This window comes from Peromyscus leucopus, chromosome 12 (assembly GCF_004664715.2).
Source record: "Peromyscus leucopus breed LL Stock chromosome 12, UCI_PerLeu_2.1, whole genome shotgun sequence".
Taxonomy (NCBI): Eukaryota; Metazoa; Chordata; class Mammalia; order Rodentia; family Cricetidae; genus Peromyscus; species Peromyscus leucopus.
In genome coordinates, this window is record NC_051073.1 from 53,436,553 (window position 1) to 53,443,889 (window position 7,337).

The window sequence follows — 7,337 nt, forward strand, 5'->3', positions numbered from 1 at the left end:
GTTTAAGAGCACTTCCTGCTGTTTCAGGGGATCAGCGTTCAGTTTCCAGAACCCACATTAGGTGGCTCACAATTGTGTCTACTCTAGTCCCAGCGTATCTAATTCCCTCTTCTGGACTCTGAGGGCATCTGCATGCATGTGTTGAGTACACACACACACACACACACACACACACACACACACACACACACACTATTTAGGCACATATAAAATAAATAAATCTTTGGGAAAAAAAAAAACAAATAAATTCCTGGGGGTGGAGAGAGACTTTTTAGTTCTGTACTGCCTTCTAGTTGCCCAAGGTATTCTTTATGTTTTGTTTTAAGGAATCATAACCTATGCTGAGGTTGAATGTTTTAGTGATGTAGCTGTATTTGAGTTACCTATAGTCTTGTAAATATCTGCAACTAACTAATTGGTTTGCCAACCAGGACTTGGATGGAATAATTTTGTTAATCTTTTGGTTCCTCATTTGGGATAAATAGACTTAAAAAAATATCTCCCAAGGTAAGTTAATGCAATGCATTGATGTCTGAACAGGGACCAAGAGAGCCATAGATGAATCTGGAGAGAGATTACATGATTTTTGTTAGGGGAAATAAAACATGTAACTGAGGCCAATTAATCTGAGGGTGAAGTATCCATGAAATAAATCCTGATACCACTATGCTTCCTTTTGTGGTGTAGAATGGAATGCCTTCTTGCTATAGTGGCAGTTACATGCACCCTTCTATGGGTGATCAGACAAGTAACTGAGTCTGAAATCTGAGTGTAGAGCATACTACTTGGGGGATCCCCAAAGCATACATTTTCTCTGTGTTTGGGGTGGTAAATGGGGTCTGTTTCATAAGTAGAGGGGTGCTATGAAAACAGTGGGTAGACTGGAGACTATTTTGAAAACCTTGAAAGTAGCAAAAATAAGATAGGTTTATAAGCAGATTGTGATGGCATTTGCATAACTCCTGTTATGGGCAGTAAGACTTGCAATGAAGCTTCCTCTGGAGGAATTACCAGGGAGAATTTACCCATGGAATGGAGGAATTACAATGGGGAAAACTACATGATACTCTCCTTTGCACTAGCCTCTGATTTGACTGGAAAGGTGGGAAAAGGGTGGGGGTAAGATGGCAGTGTTGGCTGCCATTTCCTACAGCTTTCAGGGTGCAGAGGAGAATGCAAATTAGATCTGTGCTTTCTTGAGATTAAAAATCAACTTGGAATCCCTGAGAAGAATTTGACATTGAGAATGAGGTAGAAATGAGAGAAGCAATACCTCAGGTTCAACCTTTGATACAGAGGAAAGGAAAATCCATGATTCAGCATATAGATGAGAGAGTTAACAATAGCCTAAAATAGGAAACTATGATGATCAGGGAATACATTCCTTCTAGACTACTTGAATCAGGAAAGATTTTAAAGCAAGAAATGACTTATGCAACTGGAAAAAAGGGATGACAGTGAGATCATCCTTGCAACTGAGTAGCATATTTACTCATTCCTCCTTGATATAACTACTATATAAACTGAGGCAATATGAGGAAAACCAGTCCTTCTGGATTTACATATGCCCACCATTATGGGCACTTGGTTATCCTAGCCATGGACACATGAATATCAGAGATTAGAAAACAGTAGATAAAGAACAATTGTTATTGAGGGAGCTCTGGATAGAGACACAATGTTTGATGTTACCTTAGACCTGGTATGGTGCCATAGCAGCTTTGATAAACATAGTGGAACAGGGCCTTTATGAGGTAGGTAAGTCTGTGGTGGGTCTGAATGATTTAAGAATCAGTGTTTGTATGATACTGACGTACTAAGGAGGGGATGGCAAAAGGGAAGTCAGATTATGGACCCGTTTGGGTGTTTGGAAGAATATGTGGTAAGATTTGTGTCAAGCTGGAGTTCCCAGAAAAAAAAAATGAGAAGCCAAAATTTTTTGAAACATCTGGAAGTCTTTAAAGCTTGAGAAACAATTCACAAAAGTGTGAATGACAGACTTCTGTAGTCAAAAAAGAAGATTGTTCCAGGGCTTTAGGGCCTAGTAATAATCCTTTACCCAGAGTATATTGTGTACATTTCTCTCCTTCAAGAAAATGTACTGAGAGTATATATGATCTTTACAGTCCAAGGTCTGTTCAGCATTCAGATGTTACTGATGGGAAAAAAAAAAAGAAGCAAAACCCCCCCAAAAAAAAAATCCAAAACCTAAACCAAAACCAAAAAAATCACTGAAGCTGTCCATGGCTCTGGCTTGGATTATGTCAAATCTAGTCAGCTTGTTCAAGCAGCAGTGTAATACTAGAAAACATGGTCTTGTGTCTTGTTGCCAGTACAAGACAAGCAGTGTGAGCTGACTCACCAAGTCTATTTGGGAGAAATGGTCTCATGGTAGTGCCCAGGAAGAATAGGCTAGATGGTTATGGAGAATTACTGTGAATTATGGAGAGCCAGAAAGGGTGGTTTCCACCATCCATGCTCCTGTACATTACTTTGCTCTTGTTGTTTTGATGGAACAAGTAGCAGAAACTTTGTTTTCTTGTTTTGATTTGAGGCCAGGTCTCATTGTGTAGACCTCATAGTCCTGGAACTCACTATGTAGACCAGGATGGCCTGCCCTGTCTCCCAAGTGTAGAAATTAAAGATACATACCATGATTCCTGGCTAAAAGTTGATGACATAAGTGATGAGATCTTATTGTGTTGTATTTAGCCTTGCTAGTTTTTTTTCTTTTCTTTTTTTTTCTTTTTTTATGTATCTGCTTAACTACTAAATAACAAGATTATTGCCACTTGCTTAGAAAAGATAGTAGTAGATTTTTTTCTAAAAAAGATTTATTTATTATATATTCAGTATTCTATCTGCACACCAGAAGAAGGCACCAGATCTCTTTAGGTGGTTGTGAGCCATCATGTGGTTGCTGGGAATTGAACTCAGTACCTCTGGAAGAACAGTCAGTGCTCTTAACCTCTGAACCACCTCTCCAGACAGATAGTAGTAGCTCTTGAGAGAACTTGTATACTGTCTGTAAAAGGGTTTCATTATATAATATTGAACTGACTGTCTTGCAGATTTGGAAAAGCATCTGGTAGAATAGTTAACACAGCAGTTAAGGAATTTAAGTAAATGCACCCCACATGAATAGAAAAGGGCACTTTCCTGAGTCATAAGTTTGTTGAATAAAAATCCCAGAGTCATGTGTGAGCTACTTCATTATGAGTTATTGATTAGAAAACCCACAGAAGGCCTCAGTGTGATACAGGCTATTGCCACTGCAGTTAGTTGCATGTCAGAACTAGATGGAAAGTTCCTATTGCTGAAGATATCACAGATTCTGGTTTCAGGATATGGAGACATGTTCATCCTTGTTGGCTAGTGTTCATGGTGCTAAAGGATGGTTTGCAGGATTCTGGGAAATAATTACCAACAACTCTCCTTCTGAGCTCTGCCCCTTGCCTATTAACGCCATCAGCATATGAACAAGGTGGCCCAACAGATGCAATAGTGTCACACTACTATGAGTGCAACCAGTAATTCCTTGATTGGATTTTAGGTCTTCTCAATAGGAGGGAGCCTATGTTTGGTGCTGTAAGGTCAGGTAACAAACAAAACAAAGCAAAAACCTATGGCTAAAGGCTTGGAAGCTAGCTCAGTTTGGTGAAGTGTTTACCATACTAACACACACACACACACACACCCCAAGCAAAACAACAACAACAGCAAAATTCCTATGTCTGAGGAAGTTATATGCCCAAGCTGGTAGATTGCTGTGATTGTCTATTTAAATAGATATAATGTGTCTGTCAAACGCCTTCTAAGCCTTTATGTCTACTCCTATAGATCAGTGCTTCTGTTGTCAAGGGCAGCTTCTTTGTATAGTGGGTGACAGTTACTGTAGGGACTAATAACTAATCAAATTTCTAAGAATAAATGACTGTCACTGTGATATAGCAGCCCAGGGATTCAGTCATAAATGGAAGAAAATAATAATACATATATATCATCTAGTACTTGGAGAGCATTGTAGAGAAAAGGGCAAACACTTAAGAAACAGACGCAGAGGTAGAATGTTGGCTGCTTTTCCTGGGTTGGAACATTTCTTCATGGAGAGATAGGAGAGGTTCAGGGAACTCACAAGACTCATACAGTCCCCCCTTAAAGTAATATAAGCTGTAAATAATTACCAGCAGACTCCTCAGTAGTCCATCTGCCTGAAACTTGCACATGAGTTTTCCTGAGTTGTTAACTTGTGCTGGTTTGGGACTTTGAAGTGACTTAGCTGCTCTTGAGTCACCCATAGTCCCGAAAGTAACCCTTTCGCCCGTGTATCTGTAGCTGACTCTATGAACTCGTTGCTTTACCATGCAGGGTTTGGATGCACCATTTCTTTGGTTTGTCATTGCTTCATCTGGGCTGCACAGCGTTTTCTTTTTTATCTCACCAGGAAATTCATACAAGAGCGCCAAATTCATTTGCTAAGCCTTCAGAACTGAGAGGGGGAAAAAGCAGAACAAATTAAATCTCAGAGAAAACAAAATGGAAAGAAAATTAAAGACAGGAGTGGAAATCAAGGACAGACATTAATACCAGAAAATATAGAAAAAAAAAAGAAAAGAAAAAGAAACCAAAATCTAGTTGTTTGCAAAGACTGATATTATCAATAAACGTCTATTAAGACTTAGAAAGAAAGAAAAATAGAAGACATAAAATTACTAATATTGTATATGAAAGGGAAAACATTACTGATGTTTTCAGACATCAGACAGGGAAAGGACAAGGGACTATTGCAACAGTTCCATATATGCCTAAATAGCTGGGGATGAATACATTTCCCCAAAGACAGAAATTATCATAGCTTATAAGTAAAAATATATAATACAGATAATCTCATTGCCTATGAAATAAATTAATAGTTAATTTTTATTTTAATAAAATTTTAAGAAAAAAAAATGCAAGTCTATGCAAATTCTTCCAGGGAGTAAAGGAAAGATTTAACACATTCTACCTTGATACAAACACAGGAAAAAGCACCACCAATGAAGAAACTAACAATCAATATATATCATGAGTGAGGTGCTAAAGTCATCAATAAAATATTAGAAAAACAAAATAATACATCATGACTAAATGGGTTTTACTCTGGATATTTAAAAATGGTTCAGCGTTTTAAATCAATCAGCATAATTCATCATATCAGAAGAGTAGTGGAGAAAAAAAATCACATAATCTTTATCACAGATGCTCAATCTTCTTGTTTTACAAAATTCAATGTCCATTTATGGTTTAAAATAACAGCAACGGAAACAGTAGCAAAATTTGCAGTGAATTAGGAATTAGCAGAACTTCATCTGCCTGATACAGGAAATGTATGAAAACTATGAAGCTTTGTTGTGAATATTAGTTGAAGACATGTTACATTTGTTTATGCTGTGGAACATTTGTTTAATGATGCAAAGATGTGTTGCATTCTTTTATGTTATATTTGTTTAACTCTGTGAAGCTGTATTACTTTGCCTGTCTAAAACACTTGATTGGCCTAATAAAGAGCTGAATAGCCAATAGCAAGGTAGGAGAAAGGATAGGTGGGGATGACAAGCAGAGAGAATAAATATGAGGAAAAATCTGGGAAGAGAGATTGAGGAGCAAGAAAAGGGGGAGAGGAAGACTCCAGGGGTCAGCCACCCAGCTCCAATGCAAGCCATGGAGTAAGAAGTAAAGTAAGGTATATAGAATAGAGAAAGATAAAAGCCCAGAGGCAAAAGATAGATGGGATGATTTAAGTTAAGAAAAACTGTCTAGAAATAAGCCAAGCTAAGGCCGGGCATTCATAAGAAAAGAATAAGACTCCATGTGATTTATTTGGGAACTGGGTGGTGGACCCCCCAAAGAGCCAAAGAATAATAAAAACCACCAACAAAGCTTGTGTCAAACTGAATCTTCTCTCTCCTAAGATGGAAACAGAAGCAGCCTCTACTCATCACTCTCAGCGTTACATGGGAAATTCTGGCCACTGCAGTAAAGCAGAGACAAGGAATTGTGTGTGAATGGGGCAATGTGGTCGAGTATCAAGTATGCTATGCTCAGTGAAAAATCTTTTAAAAGGCTACACACTGTGTAACTGGTGTGACAGTCTGGAAAAGCCAAAATTATAAGGGCAGAAAACAGATCACATTGTTGGCTGGACCTGCAGGGAGAGTTGGGCCACAAAGCAACAGAGGAGTTTTACAGGACAATAAAATTGTTCTTTGTCCTATTTTTGACACATATTACACAACTGTATATATTTGCTACAACCAATAGAGTGGATTTTGATAAAGGATTTATTTGCTGATGTTCATATTTCACTTCAATAAATATGTCTCACAAAAAAGAAAGCCCCACTGATAGACTGATAGAAACTGTTTGAAATGGTTCCTGGGTGGTTTTTTTTTTTTTTTTTTTGTCTCTTGTTCTGTGACTACATATTTTTTCCCAGAAATCTCCATGTATTTCTACTCTTTGTAGTTCTGAGAGTTTAAAAGATGATTAATTTCATCTGCTTTTGAGAAAAGATGGGAGAAGAAGTCCTGAATACTCTCCACATATTAGCAGAGTGACCCAGGACAGTACAAATTTAGTCTCCATATTTTTTTAAGGAAGTTCAAAGAAGGTTTGTATCCCTTGCAGGATAGTTTTGAGAAGTGTATGAAAATAGTCCCCTCAACCACCCTGAGAAAATCAACTTATTTTCTCAATGATATTTTTATATACTTGTTGAACACTATCTACCACATTTTTTGGACATATAGTTGTAGGCACTTGTCTGGCTAATTGTAGTTAAATCATTCAAGACTTTAATCAAGATAAACAGCAGTGCTCATTTTCCCACATGTTTTGAGATTACAGTTTCCAACCTTTCCCTTTTAATACTTATAATGATGCAGATTATGATTTGAGAATTAATTATGCAGTGTTAAGAGCCAGTGATGTCTTATTTCATTTGAGTTTTGTTTCATTTGAATTTTTTCATTCCCACATAATAACGTTTAATAGCACCAAGGTGATCCTAGAGAACACAGTATCACATTTGGCTTATTTTAATGCCTCAGACTCCAGAAGGACACCCAGAAAATGACTTAAAAAGAAGGGCTGTGAATGGTAGAACAGACTTATAATGCTCGCACTTAGGTGGAAACAGGAGGCCCCCAAGTTCAAAGCCAATCTGGACTGAAATAAACAAAGTAATACTTTTCCTCAAAACACCAAGAGAGAGGCGGCAAGAGAAGAAGGAAAAGGACTACGTGATATAATGTAGGATAGAGATGGAATTCACTTCTTTTGTACATGTTTAAAAACTG